The sequence below is a fragment of the Bos javanicus genome, chromosome 19 (assembly GCF_032452875.1).
Source record: "Bos javanicus breed banteng chromosome 19, ARS-OSU_banteng_1.0, whole genome shotgun sequence".
NCBI lineage: Eukaryota > Metazoa > Chordata > Mammalia > Artiodactyla > Bovidae > Bos > Bos javanicus.
This window is the reverse complement of record NC_083886.1, coordinates 18,176,478-18,201,495: the sequence shown is the minus strand read 5'-3', so window position 1 is coordinate 18,201,495 and position 25,018 is coordinate 18,176,478. Positions and strand designations below refer to the sequence as shown.

The window sequence follows — 25,018 nt, the reverse complement described above, 5'->3', positions numbered from 1 at the left end:
GAAGATAATGGCATCCAGTCCCATCACTTCATGGCAAATGGATGGGGAAACAGTGGAAACAGTGGCTGATTTTATTTTTCTGGGCTCCAAAATCACTGCAGATGGTGATTGCAGCCATGAAATTAAAAGACATTTACTCCTTGGAAGGAAGGTTATGACCAACCTAAACAGCATATTCAAAAGCAGAGACATTACTCTGCAAATAAGTAGTCATGCGTGGATGTGACAGTTGAACTATAAAGAAAACTGAGTGCTGAAGAATTGATGCTTTTGAACTGTGGTGTTGGAGAATACTGTTGAGAGTCCCTTGGACTGCAAGGAGATCCAATCAGTCCATCCTAAAGGAAATCAGTCCTGGGTGTTCATTGGAAGGACTGATGTTGAAGCTGCAACTCCAATACTTTGGCCACCTGATGCGAAGAGCTGACTCATTTGAAAAGACCCTGATGCTGGAAGGGATTGGGGGCAGGAGGAGAGGGGCATGACAGAGGATGAGATGGTTGGATGGTATCACCAACTCAATGAACATGAGTTTGGGTGAACTCCGGGAGTTGGTCATGGACAGGGAGGCCTGGCGTGCTGCGGTTCATGGGGTTGCAAAGAGTCAGACACAGCTGAGTGACTGAACTGAACTGAACTGATCCCCTCCCAGTGCCACATGCATATGGATTCTCAGTAAAACTTGGTAAAACTCTCTGGACCAGTCATTGGAGAAGGAGGAAGACCCCTGAGGCAGGTAGAGCAGAGCTGATAGAGGAGCAGCTGCTGGAGGGGATGTCCAGTGTTGGACGGTATGGACTTTTCCCGCAGTGTTACCAGACTGCAGGCCAGCAGCTGGTCATCACTGTTACCTGGCACTGTTACTAGGAGGGTCTGGAGCAGATAGTAGGTTACCAGGACATAACTATTGGAGGCACCTGCTAGCGGGAGAGAGCCTGCTCAGAAGAAATGGATTACAAACCTCATCTGACCGCTTAGCACTGATGACCCTGAGCCAAGGATTTAACATCTAGGCAATTCAGTTTCTTCGTCTGTAAACTGGGGATAGAAATCTTGGTCTCATAGGGTTTGGATGAGGGTGTGCGTGTGTATGCTAAGTCACTCAGTTGTTCCAACTCTGTGCGACCCTTTAGACTATAGCCCACCAGGCTGCTCTGTCCTTGGGATTCTCCAGGCAAGGATACTGGAGTGGGTTGCCCTTCCCGCCTCCAGGGCATCTTCCTGACCCAGGTATTGAACCTTCATCTCTTCTGTCTCCTGCATTGGCAGGTGGATTCTTTACCACTAGTGCCACCTGGGAAGCCCTGAATGAGGCTGAAATGAGATAATACGTCCAAGCAGGGATCATAAACGCTTCCTTGACTGTATCAGATCTCTCTTTGGTCTCTCCTTCCACCTAACCCTGTTCATATATTTCTTATGTTGTTAATCTACTACCTCCAGGAATTTATTTACTCAGTGATGGCTCAGCAGGTCAAGAATTCACCTGCAATGCAGGAGACTTGAGTTCAATCCCTGGGTGAGAAAGATCTCCTGGAGGAGGAAATAGCAACCCACTCCAATATTCTTGCCTGAAAAATCCCATGAACAGAGGAGCCTGGTGGGCTACAGGTCAAAGGGTTGCAAAGAGTCAGACACGACTGAGTGACTAAGCACAAAAGCATGTTTGGTGAGTACACTGGACCTTCTTTGAGGACAGAGACCAGGTCTCAGCTCTGTATTTGTCGTAAGTACCCATATGAGGGCCAACATACACCTGAACAAATGAATGAATGAACAAATGAATTAATGAACGACTATAGATTGTTAGTGGAGAAGTCACACCACTGCATACATAGCAAAACCTTATTTCTTTTGGGCTGAGGATAGCAGCTTGAATTAGCCAATCATGAGAAGATTTAAAGCAAAACAAAAAAAAGTTAGAAAAGAAAAAGCAACTTTCCAGTTTATAAACCACCAGAACTCCTGACTACCAAAGTGTTTCCAGATAGAGGTCTTGCCAGAGAGGCTGTCATGTATAGATAAGGCTCATTTGTAATTAGTAAGTGTCCATTTGCATTCCAATGAAGTAAGATGTTCAAGTTCTTACAAACAATCTATTCTCTGGAGAAGGCTAAACATTACTCTTGTAATCTTGGAGATTAGCAAATTTTTTTTCTTGGTAGCATTTTTTGTGCATTCCTTCAACAAATGTTTATTGAACTCTTATCCTGTGCCAGCTGCTATTTTGGGCACTAAGAACATAGCAGTGAATAGGGCACGTGTCCTGTACTTATATAAATTATGACAGTGAAGGGAGATAGTCAATAAATAAACAAATAAAAATGGAAATGGTGGTAGTGGAGAAATGGTAAAGCTAGCTTAAAACTCAACATTCAAGAAACTAACATCACAGCATCTGATCCCATCACTTCAAGGCAAATAGATGCTGAAAAATTGAATCAGTGACAGACTTTATATTCTTGGTCTCCAAAATCACTGTGGATGGTGACTGCAGCCATTAAATTAAAAGACACTTTCCTCTTGGAAGAAAAGCTATGACAAACCTAGACAGGGTATTAAAAAGCAGAGACATCACTTTGCTGTACAGTCAAAGCTATGGGTTTTCCAAGAGTCATGTATGGATGTGAGTTGGACCATAAAGAAGGCAGAGCACCAAAGAATTGATGCTTTTGAATTGTGGTGCTGAAGAAGAATCTTGAGAGTCCCTTGGACAACAAGGAGATCAAACCAGTCTATCCTAAAGGAAATCAACCCTGTATATTCATTGAAAGACTGATGCTGAAACTCCAGTACTTTGGCCACCTGATGCGAAGAGATGACTCATCAGAAAGGATCCTGATGCTGAGAAAGATTGAGGGCAGGAGGAGAAAGGAGTGACAAAGGATGAGATGGTTGGATGTCATCACCGACACAGTGGACATTAGTTTGAGCAAACTCCAAGAGATAGTGAAGGACAGGGAAGCCTGGCGTGCTGCAGTCCATAGGGTCACAAAGAGTCGGACGTGATGAACAATGACAAACGGTGGAGCAGAGATTGAAACCAGGATGGTGTGCTTATGAGCTATCGGGTGGTCAGGCCAGGGGGAGAGGCAATTCCAGAGAGAAAGAAGAGCTGGTACAAAGGTGGGAAAGAGATTGGCAGAGCCAATTATGGACATGAGGGAAGAGAGACGAAAATGAAGTTGGAGAGGAAAGTGAAAGCTGAACTATGTATGGTGTTGGAATCCTTGGGGGAAAAGCGTAGATTCTGTTTCAAGTGCCATGCGTGGGTTGAAGCGGGAGTGATGTGATCTGTTATATGTCTTTAAATAAATCTCTCTGGCTCCTGCATGGAGAATGGATTTCAGGGACAAAGAATGGAAGCAGAGGCCAGTTAAGAGGTGATGCCAGTGGTGTGATGAGAATGTGGATGGTTTGAAGGAAGGTGTTAATAGCAGAGGTGGAAACATGGTGACATGTATGTACATTTCCAAAGGTATTTTGGAAGTAGGATCAATAGCCTTTGGGGTTTTTTTTTCTCCTCTATTGGAGTGTAATTGCTTTACAATATTGTGTTAGTTTCTGATGTACAATGAGATGAATCAGCTATGTTATTGTTATTATTGTTTAGTCATTGTGTCTAAACATGTCCATGGAGCCATGGACAGGCTCCTCTGTCCATGGGATTTCCCAGGCAAGAACCCTGGAGTGGGTTTCCATTTCCTTCTCCAGTGTATCTTCCCGGCCCAGGGATTGAACTTGCATCTCCTGCACTGGCAGGAAGATTCTTTACCACTGAGCCTCCTGGGAACCAGCTGTGTATATGCATATATATACCCTCGCTCTTACCCCTCCCTCCCCGCTCCATCCCATCTCTCTAGGTCATCACAGAGCTTCAAGCTGAGCTCCCTGTGCTATGGAGCAGCTTCCCACTAGCTATCTATCTGACGCATGGTGGTTGCATGTATGTCAAACCTAACCTCCCAATTCATCCCGCCCTCCCCTTCCCCACCTGTGTCCGCAAGTGGATTGTCACAGGTTGGGGAGAGCAGTGAGTCAAAGACAGGAATAAAGGGGAACTCCAATCTTTTTGGCTTCTGATAGGGTGAAGAGGAGTGATATTTTCTGAGACAGGAAAGCACAGACAAAATTTGGGGTTTTCTCTGTGGCTATGTGCATGCATGCATATATCTGAACATGTGTGCACATATGCTTCAGTGGTGGGACAGGCGTGTTTTAGGATTAAGGGTTTTACTCTGGTCATGCTAAGTTTGAGGTGCCTGTTAACATCCCAATGGAGATGCCATGCTGGCAGTTGGATATTTGCAACTTGAGCTCTGAGAAGTTATTAAAGCCGGAAATACAGTTCTGGAAGTTATTTGCATACAGACTACCAAAGGAAAGGAGTGTAGTTAGACAAGAGAGAGCAACCTCAAACAGAGCCCAGAGACCCTCCAATATTGAGAGCTTCAGCAGAGGAGGAGGAACGTGCAAAGAAGACCAAGAGGGAGGGACTGGGAAGTGGGAGTCATATCTGAATGTGAGCTGAAACCAAAGCCAAGAGAACAGGCTCCAGGAGGGAGGGAGGGATAGATAATGTTGATTTCAGCATGCCCTACCACCAATACGTGACTATAGGTGGCAGGGCAGCTAGTGACCTTGACTTGGGTAGTGTCTGTGCAGAAGTGGGGTTGCACTGTGACGATAGGGGGTTAAGAAGACAACATTCAACTGACTCGTTTGTTCCTTTTTATGGTTGAGTAATAGCAAGGAGGGATAAGAAAGACTTCCTCAGAGATCAATGCAAAGAAATAGAGGAAAACAATAGAATGGGAAAGACCAGAGATCTCTTCAAGAAAATTAGAGATACCAAGGGAACATTTCATGCAAAGATGGGCTCAATAAAGGACAGAAATGGTAGGGACCTAACAGAAGCAGAAGATATTCAGAAGAGGTGGCAAGAACACACAGAAGAACTGTACAAAAAAGATCTTCATGACCAAAATAATCATGATGGTGTGATCACTCACCTAGAGCCAGACATCCTGGAATGTGGAGTCAAATGGGCCTTAGGAAGCATCACTACAAACAAAGCTAATGGAGGTGATGGAATTACAGTTGAGCTATTTCAAATCCTGAAAGATGATGCTGTGAAAGTGCTTCACTCAACATGCCAGCAAATTTGGAAAACTCAGCAGTGGCCACAGGACTGGAAAAGGTCAGTTTTCATTCCAATCCCAAAGAAAGGCAGTGCCAAAGAATGCTCAAACTACCACACAATTGCACTCATCTCACACTCTAGTAAAGTAATGCTTAAAATTCTCTAAGCCAGGCTTCAGCAATACGTGAACCATGAACTTCCTGATGCTCAAGCTGGTTTTAGAAAAGGCAGAGGAACCAGAGATCAAATTGCCAACATCCGCTAGATCATCGAAAAAGCAAGAGAGTTCCAGAAAAACATCTATTTCTGCTTTATTGACTATGCCAAAGCCTTTGACTGTGTGGATCACAATAAACTGTGGAAAATTCTGAAAGAGATGGGAATACCAGACCACCTGACCTGCCTCTTGAGAAACCTGTATGCAGATCAGGAAGCAACAGTTAGAACTGGACATGGAACAACAGTTTGGTTCCAAATAGGACAAGGAGTATGTCGAGGCTCTATATTGTCACCCTGCTTATTTAACTTCTATGCAGAGTACATCATGAGAAACGCTGGGCTGGATGAAGCACAAGCTGGAATCAAGACTGCTGGGAGAAATATCAATAACTTCAGATATGCAGATGATACCACCCTTATGGCAGAAAGCGAAGAAGAACTAAAGAGCCTCTTGATGAAAGTGAAAGAGGAGAGTAAAAAAGTTGGCTTAAAGCTTAACATTCAGAAAACTAAGATGATGGCATCTGGTCCATCACTTCATGGCAAACGGATAGGGAAATAGTGGCTGACTATTTTTCTGGGCTCCAAAATCACTGCAGATGGTGATTGCAGCCATGAACTTAAAAGATGCTTACTCTTTGGAAGGAAAGTTATGACCAACCTAGACAGCATATTGAAAATCAGAGACATTACTTTGCCAACAAAGGTCCGTCTAGTCAAGGCTATGGTTTTTCCAGTGGTCATGTATGGATGTAACAGTTGGACTATAAAGAAAGCTGAGCGCTGAGGAACTGATGCTTTTGAACTGTGGTGTTGGAGAAGACTGTTGAGAGTCCCTTGGACTGCAAGGAGATCCAACCAGTCCATCCTAAAGGAAATCACTCCTGGGTGTTCATTGGAAGGACTGATGTTGAAGCTGCAACTCCAATACTTTGGCCACAGATGCAAAGGGCTGACTTATTTGAAAAGACCCTGATGCTGGGAAAGATTGAGGGCAGGAGGAGAAGGGGATGACAGAGGATGAGATGGTTGGATGGCATCACCGACTCAATGGACATGGGTTTGGGTGGACTCTGAGAGTTGGTGATGGACAGGGAGGCCTGGCATGCTGCAATTGATGGGGTCACAAAGAGTCGGACACAACTGAGCAACTGAACTCAACTGAACTGAATATTCCCTTGTTTATATGGCCCACAACATGAGAGAGTAGTATTGACATGGATATACTGTGTGTTCGTGCTAAGTCACTTCAGTCATGTCCGACTCTTTGCGACTCTGTGGACTGCAGCCTGCCAGGCTCCTCTGTCCATGGGATTCTCCAGGCAAGAATACTGGAATGGGTTGCCACGCCCTTCGGCAGGGGATCTTCCCGACCCTGGGATTGAACCTGGGTCTCTTATGTCTACCTGCATTGGCAGGTGGGTTCTTCTCTGCTAGTGCCATATGGGAAGCTATATACATATATATACATGCATATGTATATATGTGTATATATACATATACACACTACCATGTGTGAAATAGATAGCTAGTGGGAAGCTGTTGCATAGCACCAGGAGCTCCGCCTGGTGCTCTGTGACCTAGATGGGTGGGATGGGTGGGGGCAGGGGGTGTGTGGTTGTGTGTTGGGAAGGAACTTCAAGAGGGTGGGTATATATGTACACTTGTAGTTGATTCATGTTTTTGTATGACAGAAACTAATACAACAATGTAAAGCAATTATCCTCCAATTAAAAATAATTTAAAAATACAACATGAAGTGGAAGCATGGGCAAATCCAGACACCCTTTTTAAGGAAAGTTTTGCTGTGAAGTGGGGACAGAATAGTGGAGAATGGCTGAAGGGTTAAATGGGATGTGTGAGCTGAAGGTAAATTTGGGAATAGGTTTGTTTGTGGAGAGAAATGATGCTAGAGGAAGGTAGAAATGGCTGATGCAAGGGAGGAGGAGGTGGACTGCAGATATGAGCTGATGGGGAGGGAGAGATGAATGGGACCCAGAACACAAAAGGAGGCGTGGCCTTAAAAAGGGGTGGAGACTCTTCATCCACAGAAATAAGAGGAGAGACAGAGAAACGGGGTTCAGAGGAGAGTCTTTTCAGTATGGACATCTGAGAGTCTACCTGCTGCTGCTGCTGCTAAGTCGTTTCAGTCGTGTCTGACTCTGTGTGACCCCATACATGGCAGCCCACCAGGCTCCCCCATCCCTGGGATTCTCCAGGCAAGAACACTGGAGTGGGTTGCCATTTCCTTCTCCAATGCATGAAAGTGAAAAGTGAAAGTGAAGTCGCTCAGTTGTGTCCGACTCTTCGAGACCCCATGGACTGCAGCCTACCAGCCCTCCATCCATGGGAGTTTCCAGGCAAGAGTACTGGAGTGGGGTGCCATCGCCTTCTCTGGAGAGTCTATCTAATTAATTCTAATTGCATTCAAGCATGAGGTAAGCACTGTGGCTGTTGTGTATGAGTATGTGTGGGAGCATTTTGAGGGGAAAGGATGTAGGACTTTTGAGTAGAGGGGAGGAACTGTGAAACAGTCATTTAGAAGCATAGGCAAGTGAATTTACTTGGAGAATGTGGTAGGATTGCCAGGCAACCCTGAGTGCCAATTTGAGGTTAATGTCTGTGAGCTGAAAGTTGGACCAATTATCCCACGAACCTGTGTTTTTGCCTGGCAACTTGGAGCAGGTGGAGAGTCAGGTTTAATCATGCCCAGGGCTTGTCCTTGTTCTTAAGAAGAGGCAGAGGTGGCAAAGAAAATGAGGGCGTTTGATCAAGAGAGTGATTATAATGACAAAGCATGAGTTTAAAGAAAGACAGACCAGGAGGGTCATGAGGACCTGTGGAATGATTGGCGGTGAGGGGTGTAAGGGTCATCCATCTAGAAGCCTCAATGAGATCACATAATTACAGGAGCTTGAGCACCAGTGTGGCTGAGCCAGGAGGATAAGCAGTTGTCATCAGAGGGAATACTTCAAGTCAAGATTTCTTGAAGGTGATACAGTTGTTGGTGATGATAAGGTCAAGATTACGACCATGGAGCTGGGTAGCTGCCGCAGGGTGAGTGAAAAATAGGTTACTGGAAGAAGTGATGTCAAGAAACTTAAGAGGCCAAGGTGTTGGATGACCCATCCACATGGATTCTGAGGTCATCGTGTATAATGACAGAGTGCTAGGAAGGACACAGAGAGATAGGTGAGTGAGGTTTGTTGTGGTGTCAGCAACAAGGATGTCTGGATGGTGGTGATGACTGCACTGACCCACCTCCAAGGATCTGAGCACGTGTGTGTGTGTGTGTGTGTGTATTTAAGTGAGGAGCATATGTGATTAGAAGGCAGTGCTTGGGAGCAAGGAAGAGGAGACACACCCCATTTTCAGACCTTAAATGTAGGTAGAGGTGCAGGTGAAAATGTTGAAATGGACAAGAGTTAGGACAAAAAGGTGAAGAGGATATTCAGAGAAGAGCTGTTGCTGTCAGGAAGTCTCTGGCCCATAGACTGTGAGCTCCAGGGCCCACAACACCAGGATGGGGAGGGCTAGAAATAGGGTGAGATTAGGTGTTGTGCAGAGCAGGGAGGGGATGAGGTCCTGTGATGATGGATGATGAGGTGCTGTAGGGGGCTCGGGCTTTTAGTGGGGACCAAGCCGAACAGGTGAGATGGTTGGATACCATCACCAACTCAATGGACATGAATTTAAGCAAACTCAGGGAGATCGTGGAGGACGGAGGAGCCTGGAGTGCTGCAGTCCATGGGGTCACAGAGAGTCAGACACAACTCAGTGACTGAACAACAACAAGCTGAATAGGGGGTGGGCTTCATAGGTTTGGCCCGATGGTCTCTTGAGAGAAGGTGGGTTCAAGCTGGACCCTGGTCCCCTGAGGTTGCATCAAGGATTTGGGTGGTGCCTTGGGCAAGAATGAACCAGATCTAGAGCAGGGATGTCGTGTGTTCCCGGGCCAGGCGATTGAGGTAAACAAGAGAGGCTGCCTGGGCCAGCACCGGGGTACCACATCACTGCTTCTCCATCTCCGATATGCAAACAGAGCACCTGGGGATGCTGTTAAAATACAGATTCTGATTGAAGAGGTCTGGGGTGGAGCCTGAGATTCTGCATTTCTCACAAGCTCCTGGGTGATGTCCATGCTGCTGGTCTACAGTCCGCACTTTGAGTAGTGAGGACTGGGGGTCCATGGTCTGCTAAAGGGAGCAGCTGCTTCTCATCTGTACTTACTGTCGTCATCTAAAAATGATGGCTCACTGGTGTCTTCTTATTTTTAAAAAGAAGCCATATAGGGATTTTTATGTAAAATCATTTAAAAATATTGGTAAATAATAAAGAGCTTGTAAAACACTGGATGGGGGGCAAATAAAACATGTGCGTGGGTTGAATTCCACTTAAGGCACATGGGTGTGTGATTCTGAAGGAGAGGAATTAGGATGGGGTGGAGTGGGGGTGGTGGGGAGTGGGTGGGTTAGGGGAGCACTGGCCCGGAAGTTAGCTTTTCCAAGTCACTGAAATGGCTCTGCCTCTGGCACTCGAGGTCACCATTTATGTGACATTTGAAAGTTAAAAAACAGGTTTCCAGGCACCTGGGCTGATGCTTGCCCCTGCCAGGCTTCCAGCCTGGGTGCATTCTCACCTCTACAGAAATGTTGTCCTTTCAGCTTCTGTGATCTAGAATACCCTCCACCTGCCCCAGCCCCCACCTCCCAATCTATCCCACTGGCTTTCAAAGTGGTTTAGGTGATGGAGCACCTGGAAATCTCAGTTTTCTGCATGAAACGCCAAGAAATATTGACATATTTAATTCCATCACTCAGACCAAGAACGATTTTTCTAGCAGGAAATATGACCATAGTGTATGTACGCAGGTCTCTGCAACTCAAAAGAAGAATAATCACACATAAAATATTTTGAAGAAAACACATTCCTGGCCTCCCGTTAGCATTTATTTCCACTTGATCATTCTGTCTGTTCCCCTCAGCCCTCACTAGCTGGCAAATGGTAGCAGGCACCCAAAGTTTAAGAAAGGTGTATTTTTTTTTAAGAAAAAACACAACATAGAAAAAATTCTATATGTTAAGCTAATGTGTTCTGGGAATTGGAATGTCTATTTTTCTATTTTAGTGAAGGAAACCTATCACTGAGCTTATAGAATGCTAGTATTCCAAGTAGGAGTGGGCTGAAAACTTGCCCAAATGCCATCCATTCTTCAAAGTCTAGGTGAAGACCCACCTTCTTCTCTACTGAGTCTTCTTAGGTTCTGTTTGCTCCTCTTCATCATTTATCACCCTCATTGCTGAGCTGCTCTGTCCAAAACATACACAGAATTCTTAGTTATGAGGCTTCCCAGGTGGTGCTAGTGGTAAAGAACCCACCTGCCAATGCAGGAGACATAAGAGACCAGGGTTCGATCCCTGGGTTGGAAAGATCCCCTGGAGGAGGGCATGGCAACCCACTCCAGTATTCCTGCCTGGAGAATCCCAGGGGCAGAGAAGCCTGGCGGGCTACAGTCCATAAAGAGTCAGACACATATACCATCTTCAATGAATGTATTGTGTAGTTGTCCTGCTGTAAGCTCACACAGACTGGGACTACATCTTGCACCTTTGCTGAGCCAGCAGAGAGCAGATTCATGAAATCCTTAATTGGTAACTTCTCTCTGCATCTCAGGACCTCAGCAACTCCTAACCTCCCACGAGTCACAGAAACACTCTGAGTCTGATCAGGTTGTATGGCGTCACCCTGCAGAAACAACGCCCATCCACGTGACAAAGTGAAGGTGTCAGCTGTTCAGTGGTGTCCAACTCTTTGCAACCCCATGGACTGTAGCCTGCCAGGCTACCCTGTCCTTGGAATTCTCCAGAAGAATACTGGAGTAGATAGCGATTCCCTTCTCCAGGGGATCTCCCTGACCCATGGATGGAACCTGGGTCTCCTGCCCTGCAGGCATTCTTTACCATCTGAGTTACATTTCACCATGATATTGGGAGATTCTTCAAACTCCCTAAATCTCCTTTTTGGAGATTACTATAAGAATTCTACTTTCCCTGTAGGGTTGAAACAGTGCATAGCTTTGGTATAGAAAGCCCTAGATTCAAATCTTGGTCCTATCACTTATTAATCATAGGACTTGATGAGGTACTTGAATTCTTTAAGCCTCAATGTCTCTATCAGCAAAATGAGACTAATGCTTAGACCTCTATTATAGAGCTAACATGTGGGGTGCAATTATTTTTGTCCCCCTCCTCCTCTCTCCTTTCTGCTTGTATGTGTGTGTGTACATGTGCGTGTGTATGTGTATGCGTGTGTCCATTCAGTGGTGTCAATGTTTTGTGACCCTATGGACTATATAGCCCACCAAGTTCCCCATCCTTTGGATTCTCCAGGCAAGAATACTGGAGTGGGTTGCCATTTCCTCTTCCAGGAGCTTTTCCCCACACAAGGATTGAACCCAAATCTCCTGCACTGCAGGCGGATTCTTTACCGCTGAGCCACTGGGGAAGCCCTCTCTGCCTGCGAGTCCCTCCCCATTTCCAAGGGTCCACTGGCTATTGGAGACTGCTGGATGTTTGGACATCATGACCTGCCCCACTGCAAATGGAAGGGCAAGGAGAGCGAAGCTGGTCTTAAGCTCTTCCTTCCAGTGCCCGTCTTCTCCCAGGCTGCCATACTAAGGCATTCATTCAACATTCGTTCCCAGACTGAGACACTTCCACACAGGTCTAATGATTTCCCATCCTCCCCTCACCAGTCTTGTTCCTGTTTACATGGCCCCTTGAGGTACAGAGCTCCATTTTCTCTGTGGGATCCTCCCTCCAGGTAAACCCCGACCTCTAAGCAGCGTTCTTATACATCCTGAAGACTCATTCCCCCCACCTCCAAGCTGTTCCTGTGATTACAAAATGTTTAATTGTGGAGCTCATCAAAGAGCATTCATAATGCAACTTTGTTTCTCAAAGAAAATTCCCAGGGGAATTCAAGGTCTTGGGAGTGTGGGTATCCTGGGTTTATGATTATTGGGCATTTTTGAGCTTTTCTGGTGGAGTTCTTTACCCTTGTGGCCAGAGCAGGGTGGGAGGGGACCCAGCGGTGTTGTGGGGACGCTGGGGAGCATGATGAGTGAGGAGATGGAGCACCTAGGGTCTGGATCTGAAATTTGCATGGGTGACTGTGTGACCGGGAGCAGGTCTGCTGACAGATGGGTCTTAAAACCATCTTCTTCCTCCAGCAGTGCCTTTCTGATGCCTCCTCTTCAGTCTTCTCTGTGGTCCTCTCCCCTAGGCTTTTTCTTGTGTCTCATCTCTCCTCTTTCCACTCCCTGGGTTAGCTTCTCTACTCCCATGGCTCTCATTGCCGCCCCTCCAAGAAGGGCCCCTTAGTCTACACCTGTAGCTGAAACTCTCAGTTTTATGCATCTGACTCTCTGACTTGACCTCCACGTGGACACCTTCCAGATACCTCAAAATAGGGATGCTCCGAATCAAACACACAATTTCCCCAGCAACTCACTCAAATAGATTGCCTCACAGTTACTAGTCCATGTTTTCTCCTCTGGACCAAGAAGCCAGAAATCCTGGAACTGTCACATCAGCCCCCTCTTTCACTGTCTATTCAACCTGTCTGAACCAGAGGATGAGATGCCTTGGTATCTGCCAGCGGTGCTCCATGGGCACCGCCCTTCTGGCTACTTGCCTGGACTCTTGCAGTGCGGTCTGATCACCTCTGCCCATGGCACTCAGCCTTTCCCAGCTCCAACTCACTAGCAGTAAAGCCCTGGATGATTAACGGGACTCTTTCTGCTTCTGTCAAATGAGAAGATCTAGAGAAGACAATCTCATCAAGGCCCTATCAGTCTTAGTTCAATTATTGTCCCCATTGCTTACAACCCTGCAACAGAACCTTGCCTCGGGGTTCTTTCCTCTTCTCCCAGCCACCCTCCCAGTGATTTCTAGAGGGAACTTATCATGACTGGAGGAAGTCCTGTGATGTCCTCCAGGACTGCTTTATGCCTGTTGCCCTCTCTGGCCTTGGCACCTCCCCATGTGCTTCCAGTTCAAGGTGTGCATCAATGTTCAGCATGCCCTCACCCTCACCAGCACTCTCATGCTTCCAGGCTGCTTATTTCCTCTTCCCGCCATTCGGATTTCTCTCTCCACCCCTGTCAGTTCTTTTCCTCTCCTGAAACTCACCTTTTCTTTCCTTGGGTCTGTCTTGTGAACTCAGCCTTATTACTCAAGGTCCACATTAAGCCTCGCGCTTTACCTAGCGATGCACTAACAGCTTTTACACATCTTCCCCCTCCCCTCACTTACACACCTGCCCCCCTCCACTTACACATGTGGGTCTTATTCACACATCTGCCTCCCCACTGGATTCTGAGCTCCTTAAAGGTCCAAACATTGCATTCCCAGAGCCCAGTATGGTGGCCAAGAAGATGCAGATTCAGTAATTGTACTGTGATTGAATGGCTCCACAAGTCCATGAAATAACATCCAATCTCCGTATTTTGCCACTTTAGACTATTTCCATTCCAGACTCGTCCACTGTCAGCTATTTTCCTGAAAGCACTTAAGTCAACTGTGTCATTCATCCTTTTGTTATCCTGTCCTGAACACACCCATCACCACAGTGGGACCTTCTGCTGCCCAACCTCCCTTGCTCTCCTGTCTACAGCTTATCTCTTGTTTTAAGTCCAACAAAATGTCACTTCTTCCTTGTCCTTATTCCTGAGCCAGGAGTGACTTCCTCTTCCCAGGGTTCCACTTTTACATTTCTTAGCATTGGGAGCTTTGTAATAAAGTGATGGTATCAATTTAATTCATCTTTACTGACATGTACTTCCAGACCCTCTGACCATGTTCAGGGTCTCCATAAAGGTTATACTTATCACGTATACCATGGGTCTATTCAAGACTCACCCAGTGGTGGTCCATGAGCATCTTTAAACTCATTCATCCCCATATCTCCACCCCCACCAGCTTCCTAGTGAAGATGATCCAATCTCTTCCCTGGTCCATAGAAACAGTCTTCTAACTGGTATTCTTGTTGCCATGACATCCTGCATAAACTTTTAACTGTGCAGACCTGACCAAGTCCCACCTCTTACCATTCTTCCCATTGTTCTTGGGGGAACCACCCAACCCCTCAACAGAATCTGTCCCACTGCCTACTTCTCCAGCCCCCCTCCCCATCAGTTCCCCCTTGCTCTCTGCTGTACAGCAGTGCTGTCCTTCTAAGTGCTCTGGACTCCTTCCTATGCAAGGGCTGAAAGGGAAAGTGAAAGTGGCTCAGTCGTGTCCAACTCTTTGCGACCCCATGAACTATATAGTCCATGGAATTCTCCAGGCCAGAATACTGGAGTGGGTAGCGTTTCCCTTCTCCAGGGTATCTTCCCAACCCAGGGATTGAACCCAGGTCTCCTGCATTGCAAGGCTGGATGCAGGCTATTCCTTTGCAGGGAATTTTCTTCAGCTTTTCTTGGTGGGCTTGATGAACACCCCTCCCCAATCTTCGGGTCCCCACTCAATCATCACTCCTTTTTCTCCTGACTCCCACCACTCTGTCAGCTCCCCCTGACTGTACACTCAGCATTTATCATGGTTTTTCAGCCTCCTAGAAGGATTATTGGGGGGCAGAACCATGTCTTTTTATTCACCACTGTCCTCTCCCCAAATCTCTGTCCTGTAGAGTAAGTGCTTGGTATCTACCTGTTAAATAGATGCCAGTGTGTATGTGTTGGGCTGCCCTGGTGACTCAGACAGTAAAGAATCCACCTGCAATGCCGGAGATCCAGGTTTGTTCCCTGGGTTGGGAAAATTCCCCGGAGAAGGGAATGGCTACCCACTCCAGTATTCTTGCCTGGAGAATCCCATGGACAGAGGAGCCTTGCAGGCTACAGTCCACAGAGTCACAAAGAGTCAGACACAACTGAGCTATTAACATACACACATGTATGTGTGGGCCATAACAGACTGGAGAAGGGGCTGACTCATTCATCTTCATTGGGAGCAAGAAGTATGCTGGGTATGTGACTATGTGTGCGTGTATATGTGTATATTCAGAGTTTTGAATGGCAGCAGATAACACAAAAAGCATTAGAGCCCATGTACACACATTCGAGAGGCAGCACTGGAGGAACAGTCTGGCTCAGAGCCCATTTGAGCAGAAAACAGAGTAATGGTGAGATGATGCTTAGGGCTCGATCTCACAGGATCCCGAGAAATTTCCTGGGGCAGAGTTTGTTACCGGGTGTGGATTGGTGGAGGAGCTTCTTGCTCCCAGGATGTGCCTTGCGTTTCTCACATGCACGGCTATTAAGATTTAAATGATTTGAATGTGGGGACTGTATTTTATCTATCTTGGACTCCTCTCTTCCCATAACAGCTCTCGCTGGATTGATGAATTGATCCTAATCAAAGACTGAGCTCTGGCAAGATTTGTTCATTCATTCAATCATTCATTCATCATTTACTGCACACCTACCTGGGTGGCGCTAGGGGTAAATCTGCCTGTCAATGCAAGAGATGCAATAAACCCAGGTTCAACCCTTGGGTTGGGAAGATCCCCCAGAGTAGGAAATGGCGCCCCACTCCAGTATTCTTGACTGGAAAGTTCATGGGCAGAGGAGCCTGGTGGACTACAATCCATGGGGCTGCAAAGTGTCAGACACGACTGAGCAACTAACCACACACTGTTCATGTTTTTATTCAGCATTTATTGTATTGCACCCCTACTAATTACTAGGCATGGGGCTACAGTTGTGAAGACAGGCATGTTTCCTGTGTGCTCAGATCTTATACAGTGTGGAGGGAATTTGGATGGTGCATTGGCACTGGACTAGGAAGGATCGGGGCAATGAGATCTCAAAGAAAGAGAAACTAACCTAGACTCAGGTGGTCGTTAGGGCAGTCTCCCTGGAGGAGGTGATTTCTAAAGCTGGAGTCAACCAGGAGTGGGGGATAAGTGCAATGAGTATTTCAGCAGAGAAACAGCATGAGTAAACGTTCAGAGAATTCCAGGACATTCACTGATTCATCACAACAGGAGGGAAGGGTGGGGAGTGGAGGTGACTGATGAGGCTGGAACTTGTGCGAGTACCTGCCTGCTGATAGGAGGTGCTGAGCCAAGTACTTTAATAAATTCAGTTTTACTGTATCTTCAGAACAGCCCTATGAGGCAAGGATCATTGTTCTATTTTTTTCAGAAAAGGCTCAAGAAAATTCAGCAGCTCCAGAAAGCTTGCCCAACTGTCCAGCAGCCAGGCCACACTTCAGATCTTTGGTCCAGTCCTCTCCCATCCCTGTCCCACCTCTGGATTCTGAGACTGTGGAGGAGGAAAGGCAACGATGCTGAGCAGACAAGGGGACCAGAAGCGCCAGCACATCCCTGACAATGTGGCCAGTCTGCATCCCTAGGCTCCTGGCTGGTCTCCACCGTAATTAGGAGTTGCTGTGTGCTGCTTAGTGGGGGTGGGAGGGGAGCTCAAAAGGCCACCTCTGCAGACAGTGCTGTTGGCCACGGAGTGCATTCACCTCTTGTCTTAACAATATTCAAATGAGGCCTCCAACCCATGGTGCTCAGAGCTAGCACCTGGCTGCACAATTTGGAACGAGCTTCACAGGCATGAAGGACTCATTATGTAATTAGGTCTTTGGAAAATGAGCTATTCTTCAGCCACTGCAATCAGAGGGCTTGATGTAGCCCCGGGGCTCCGAGGGGATGCTGGGGGGTGTGTCTCTGTGGCTCACTGCTGCTGCTGCAGCAATCTTGTCATTAAAAGCAAGCAGTTTCCAGGGGGTCTCAGCCTCCATGACAAGGAAAGAGGGCTTTCTTTTCCTTTACCTTCCTGTAGGGAACAGCGTAGAGGTCATGGAGGGTCTGGAGAAGTGACTCTAAATCCGAGCTCGCATCATGATCACTGGGAGGGTTCATTAAAACACAGATTGCCAGGCACACCCCCAGAGTTTCTGTTGAGCTGGGTTTGGGTGGGGCCAGAGAGCTTGCATTTATAACAAATTCCTGGGTGATGCTGTTGCTGCTAACCTGGGGACCACACTGGGAGAACCACTCTCTACAGTGAAGAGAGTCACCCAAGCCCAGCTTCCTCAGGAAGACCCTCTAACCAGTCCCGAATCAAAGCTGAACTTCTCCCTCCCCACGAACACACAGGGTCACTGTGAGCTTCAGACTTTAGTGAGGGAAGCAGGCAGGGGAGGTTATGCAATTATTCTGATTTTTCAGATTAGGGGGCTGAGGTCCAAGTTCCCATGACTTGGAAATGGTAGAACTGGGTCTAAAATCTTGTCACTCAAGGCTTAAATTTGCAATGAGTAGACCATTAGCAGTTCGTTACTTCCTTTAGCTCAGGGGCTGGGGCAAGAGGAGCCGGGCATCAAAATCGATGTTCTTTTCGAGAAATGGAATATTTCCTGCCACATTAGTAAACAAGGGTATCATAGTCATCAGTGATTGCAGGCCTCCAATTCACTTCCAGAGCCCTCAGGGCACTCAGGAAGGAGAAAAATACCTGTGATCTGGCAGCCGTCAGGACTGCAGCCACTCCCTACGGTGAGCCCCAAGGGAGCTCAGAATGTGAGAAGACACAGGATGTGGGCTCAGGATAATTGAGATGCATATGAAAGGAATGATTTCAGTGAGCCTAAACTCCCGCATCTTCCCATAGACAAGCACTAAATTTCTTAACTTGGGATATCTGGTTTTCTTTAATTAACAATAATCTTTTTAATGTTCAGGCTACCTGCCCTTCATTGCAAAACTTCTGTATAAACTGCCTCCTCCCCTCATCTCCTCGGAATAGGAATAGGAACGGTTCTCTCAGAGTCACTTGAAATGCTCTCTTGGGCTTGGAAGTCCTAAAAACTCTCATCAAATGAAATATAACTCTCAACTTTTAGGTTGTGAATATTTTTTAAGTCAACATCTCTTCCTAGGTCTCCAGATGAACTATTTCTCCCACCCTCCTTCTAGCTGGTTAAGGACATTCACCAACTTCTTGAGATGAAGTAGCAGTGATGCTCACCACTTCCGGATTTTTGTCCCCTATAAACCTCCCACATGCTCTGCTCCTAATGTTTGTTCTCCTGCCTGCTTGTGGATGTCAACTTCCAGAGTGGCTTTGGATTTCATCAGAACCTGAGGTCTTTAATACATGTATGGAGGAGAGTCATCCATGAGTTGAATAACTATCCAGAAGTCTATGTGATTAACTTCTGTTGTATTAAGTCCCTAACATTTGGGGGTCCATTTGTTTTGGCTGCCTGAGTGCATGCATGCTTATTCATTCAGTTGTATCTGACTCTTGGCAACCCTATGGACTATAGCCCACTGGGCTCCTTTGTCCATGGGATTTTCCAGGTGAGAATATTGGAGTGGGTTTCCATTTCTTCCTCCAGGGGAGATCTTCCCAACCCGCATCTCTTGCATCTCCTGCACTGCAGGTAGAGCGTTCATCTATGAGCCACCAGGGAGAGTATTGGAGTGGGTTGCCATTTCTTCCTCCAGGGGAGATATTCCCAACCCACATCTCCTGCACTGCAGGTAGATTGTTTACCCATGAGCCACCAGGGAAGCCCCTTTGGCTGCCTAACCTGCCTTAATTCACGTGGTTGGTTTTCTCATAGTTTGATCCTAGAACTGCTTGCACCAGAATCACCGGCTTTCTAAAAATGCCGATTTCTATTCATCCCTACTTAAATGGATTTCTGAGCTGCAGAGCCTGGCAATCAGTATTTTAAAAAAGTGTCTCAGGTAGTTCTTTTTAAAAATATTTATTTATTTGACTGTACCAGGTCTTAGTTGCAGCATGTGAGGTTTTAGTTGAAGTATATGGGATCTAGTTCCCTGATTAGGGATGGAGCTGGTGTCCCCTGCATTGGGAAAGGAATTCCTAACCACTGGACCGCCGGGAAAGTCCCACAGGTAGTTGTTATGTGTGCTAAAGTTTGACAACTGTATCCTAGATCTGGGTTGGCCAATTATGGCCCACGGCCAAATGTGGTCTGCCACCTGCTTTTATACAGCCTGTGAGCTACAAATAGGGTTTACAAAAGAAGAATAATAGAATAATACTTGGCAAGAGTAATAGAATAACACTTTACAATGTGTGAAAAGTTTTATTGGAACACGGCCATGTCTATTTGTTTACACTCTGTCTTTGGCTGCTTTTGAGCTCCAAGGGCAGCTTGAGTGGTTGCAACAGAGGCCATATGGCCTGCAGAGTCTAAAATATTTATTATCTGGATTTTCACAGGAAAAGTTTACTGACCCCTTGTTCTAGATCTTAAAACTCTACTTTAGAAGATGGATGGTAATGTGTACCTATGTCATCAAGAGCTACAGATTTAGATTCCCTTGGGGCACGAAGAAATGACAAATATTATTATGCACTCATTCATTTATTTATCCTTTCTTTTGGTAAACATTTGTTGAATGCTCTTGGAGTGCTGGGTATTGAGATCCAAAAGAGAACATGATAGGTGAATAATACATAAGCTTGGCAATTATGTTTTTTTTCCATGACACTGAAGCTCATTATTACATGAAAGGTTAAATATTAACTAATCTCTAATTACTGTATAACAATGTTACATCTTGCTGCTCAGGGATTTTTGTAGAAGCCATTAACAGAAAAGGTTCATACTTGGAGATAAGTGCACCTACTGCAGATCCTTCATTTCATAGGAATAAAAAAAGCAGCAAGGACTGAGCTGGAAGCAATTGCAGACAGAGTCAGAGAACTCGATATTTTCTCTTCCAGCCCAGAAGAACATAAACCAGTAGGAGAGGCAAGTGTCCTGAGAGCAAACACCTAACACCAGCAGTGGAAGAAGAAGAAAGTCTGGAACGCCTGGAAGTCACACTGGGAGAAGAGATACAATCAGGTTATGTTTACCCAGCCTGGCCCTCACCACCTAGAAAGCTAAATGGCAGGAAGGGAACAGGTGGACCAGAGACAGAGGATTTGATAGAATTCACTAGATGCCAAGGGCAGGAAAGGGAGCAAAGCTAACTCTCATATGATCCAAACATAAATTAATGTCTCAGGGGTCTAGTCTGGGATTGGTGTGTAGTTAAGTTGGAAGGCGTTTCTAGGTAGCACTGATTCTCAGTATCAGGTAGGGTCCAGATTTAAAGTCAAGGGAGTACATCCAAGTCGATGAAAAGAGTTCCTGAATTAGGACCTCCTTTTAGAAGTTGAGTGAAAACAAAGCAGCAGAGTCCTATTGCCACTCTTGCCCAGTCTAGGGCTCAGGGCCCAGTTCTAGCTTTGATGGAGATAACTGAAAGTCAAGGACAGAACCAGGGCAGAAGTTCACACACGCAGCAGAAACCAAATAGGGAGGCTCAGGGTGCAAGACGTACCTAGAATTGGACTCTCACTCACGCACCAAACACGGCTCCATTGCAACTTAAGGTATAGCCAGCCACCTGACAAAGTTCTAGCCAAAAAGATACAAGAGAAATCATTGGGGGAACTTGTAGAAAAGCTCCTCCAAGAGGGCTGACTTAAGTGGGTAGGACATCTTTTTGCCCTCCTCTCCCTTCTTACTGCCTCCCAGAATATAGATGTGATGGATGATGCAGCAGCAGCCATTTCGGGCCATGAAGTGACTTTGAGAATGGAGGGGGACGTCCCTAGTGGTCCAGTAGTTAAGACTTTGCCTTCCAATGAAGTGGGTGTGAGTTTGATCTCTGGTCGGGGAGGTAAGATCCCACATGCCTCTCAGCCAAAAATACCAAAACATAAAACACACAAAAAAATTGTAACAAATTCAATAAAGATGTAAAAAGAGAGAATGGAAGAACATCCTTGGATAGTGTTGCTAAAAAATAAAAATCTGGGTGTTTTAAAACCTGGGAGCAACCACACCAGACTTTGGGTTGTCTGTCTCTAGACTTCTTTTATGTTAGATAAAAACAATATTCTACCTTGTTTAAGCAAGTTATTTGGGGTTTTTCATTATGTGATGCCAAATTTACTCCTAATGGACATCTCACCCCCCACTCAGAAGCATTTCCCAATGTATGGTTTATGTATTACAGATAGTGTACAAGACACTTTTAGAAAGTATTAACACCTTGTGAGTGCATATGCACTAAGTCGTCTCAGTCATGTCTGACTCTTTGTGACCCTAGGGACCGTAGCCCTCCAGGCTCCTCTGTCCATGGAATTCACCAGGCAATAATAATACTGGAGTGGGTTGCCATTCCCTTCTCCAGAGGATCTTTCTGACCCAGGGACTGAATTCACATCTCTTATATGGCTCCCCACTCCATTACTCTTGTCTGGAAAATCCCATGGATGGAGCAGCCTGGTAGGCTGCAGTCTGTGGGGTCGCTGAGAGTCGAACACGACTGAGTGACTTCACTTTCACTTTTCACTTTCATGCATTGGAGAAGGAAATGGCAACCCACTCCAGTGTTCTTGCCTGGAGAATCCCAGGGACAGGGGAGCCTGGTGGGCTGCCGTCTATGGGGTCACACAGGGTCGGACGTGACTGAAGCGACTTAGCAGCAGCAGCAGCAGTAGCAGCAGCATGTCTCCTGAATTGGCAGGCGGGTTCTTTACCACTAGCGCCACCTGGGGAGCCCAGCTCACCCTGAGAAAACCCATAATTCAAAAAAACACACGCACCCCAATGTTTACTGCAGCACTATTTACAACAGCCAAGACAAGGAAGCAGCCTAGATACACATCAACAGAGGGATGGATAAAGAAGTTGTGGTTCATATACACAATAGAATCTTACTCAGCCATAGAAGGAACAAAACTGGGTCATTTGTAGAGATGTGGATGAAGTTAGAGTCTGTCATACAGACTGTCATAAGTCAAAAAGAGAAAAACAAATATCATATATTAACACATATATGTTGAATCTAGAAAAATAGTACCATTGAACCTATGTGTAGGACAAGATTTAGGTACAGGCATAGAAAACAGACATGTAGACACAGCAGGGGAAGAAGAGGGTGGGACGGATTGGGAGAGTATCATTGACATATATACGCTACCATGTGTAAAATAGATAGCCAGTGTGAAAGTGCTGTATAGCAAGGGAGCTCTGCTTGGTGCTCTGTGATGACCTAAAGGGTTGGGATGGGAGGCATGGGAGGAAGGCTGAAGAGAGAGGGGATGTATGTACGCTTACAGCTGATTCACAGTATTGCACAGCAGAAACTAACATGACATTGTAATTACCTTCCAATTTAAAAAATAATTTAAAAACATGAGTGTTGACTGGAGAAATGGGGTGGACTATAAATTAGTTAATTAAATATATCAAATGGGAAGGAATAAATAAACCAATCTTAAGTTAGTATTTATGTAATTATATTAAAAGTAAACATTTTGATTAATATTTTAAAAAGAAAGCATTAATTCAGACAAGCATAGGTCTTATGATTATGTATTCATTTTAATGTATACTAGAGAAAATAGAGCCCAACACTTTGAATTTGTGATTTCATGGGTAAGACTCAGGTTGGTATTTACATTTAAAAAGTAAGTCAATTTAAATTAAACGGTTGAACAAATAATAGAAAAACCAGCCTGCAGAAATGGCAACAACCTTGAAGGTAGAATTTGAGTGAATGAATGTTTGCAAGCGATGCCGTGGGGAATGGTACTGAAACTGGACATGTCTTGTTTGCGCAAGACAGTCTTACCTGGCCCACAGCAAATGCTCAATAAATGTCTGCGGAATGAATGACAACATCCACCCCCGTCTCCCTGAATGAGCTCTGCCTTTTCCCCACACACCTCTTCTGTAGCCCACCCTCCCACTGCCACCCTCTGCAAAAGACCCCCAACCCCTTTTCTCGCCTGCTTTTCCCAACCTTCTAATATGCAATTTCTCTTTTCAAAGCACAAGAAGGTACTCTGCTCTTAGGGCTTTTATTTTTCAGGTTTTATTAAATGGAGCTTTTAGCCTGGGCCATTTTACAATTCCGCGTTGATCTCTCTTTTTGAACCGGCTCGTTGGTTGGGGCCCATTTCGTGTGGTTGAAATAAAAGGAAACTGCCTCCCATATAGAAGATCTATGGCTGCTTGTTGCTCTTGTGCATAAATATATTTATCACCTGTGGCCAGACAGAACCCTGAGCAGAACCTGTCTCCTGAGGATGAGAGGAAAGAGGAATTCCCTGGCTTTCAACCCTTTCCACCAACTCAGTTCATCTCCCCCCACCCTCCGCTACAGACACCTCCCTTAGCAACGCCCCCCCACCCCCGACCCCTACTGCCCCAAACCCAGAAAAAGATCAGCAGTAATGCCCTGGGTGTGTGGGCCACAGTAAGGGTTTCAAAGTACTTTCAGATATCTCGCCTGAGTCTCTGCCTGCACAAAAGCATCTGGAATGCTTGTTTGTCCTCAGCCCCACAGTTTTAGGAGGGGATGGCCGTGGTCTCATGCTCACTAGCCATTGCAAAAATCCTAGAAAAGGCTGGGAGACACGTGTAGATAAGGAGGCTTTAGTCTAGAAAGAAGGCTAAATGGAATCTACAAGGAGGAGTGGGGATGTGCTGTATCTACACGGAGATGATCCATGATGTTACGGCAACTGGGCTGAGAGAGCAAATGGGAAGTCCCTATGGGAAGCAGAGTGGCAGATGGTGGAGAGAGAGAGAGGAACAGTGTAAAGTACAACCCAAAGGTCTTGGGTGGGAAAGCTGAGATCACTGAGAACCAGGTGGGGCAGGATGAGGACAGGGACTTTTACAAGGTGAGCCTGATAGTAATCAGGCGGGAAGTCATCAGATCAGCTCTGCTGGCACACAGAGACAGGACATCACTTTACCAGCAAAGGTGCGTCTAGTTAAAGCTATGGTTTTTCCAGTAGTCATGTATGGATGTGAGAGTTGGACCATAAAGAAAACTGAGGGCCGAAGGATTGATGCTTTTGAACTGTGGTGTTGGAGAAGACTCTTGAGAGTTCCTTGGACTTCAGGGAGATCAAACCACTCCATTCTAAAGGAAATCAGTCTTGAGTATTCATTGGAAGGACTGATGCTGAAGCCGAAGCTCCAGTGCTCTGGCCACTTGATGCGAAGAACTGACTCACTGGAAAAGACCCTGATGCTGGGAAAGATTGAAGGCAGGATGAGAAGGGACAACAGAGTATGAGATGGTTGGATGGCATCACCGACTTGATGGACTGAGTTAGAGCAAGTTCTGGGAGTTGATGGTAGACAGTGAAGCCTGTTGTGCTGCAGTCCATGGGACTGCAATGAGTCGGACATGACGGAGCAACTGAACTGAACTGAACACCTGTAGCTTCCGAAGTCTGGTTTTCTGAGATGTTGAAATCTGTCAGTACAACCTCTGCTGGTGGGAACTCCCCTGTTTGTAATAACATCTGGCACCATCTCTGAGCCTCATGGCAACCATGGTGCAAGTGGGTCCAAGATGATGTTCCCATTTTACAGGTGAAGTAACTGAAGTTCAGAGAGTCTCACCCAAGGTTGTATTGATGACAAGTAGCAGAACCTTATCCAGATTCTTCAGTCCCCAGATCTAGGGCTCTTTATAGCACCCCAGAGTCCTTGCAATCTGAGACTCAATACAACAAGGTGTTTAGAACAGTTTTGAGCCCTAAAAGGTGATTGAAGGTAGATACAGATAAGCTGATTGAGT

General features: G+C 46.0%; 1 protein-coding gene across 1 annotated transcript in view; it reads right to left on the bottom strand.

Moving 5' to 3' along the window:
* Positions 1-25,018, bottom strand: part of ASIC2 (acid sensing ion channel subunit 2) — a 1,207,137-nt gene that overhangs the window by 364,882 nt on the left and 817,237 nt on the right. The window lies entirely within an intron of this gene.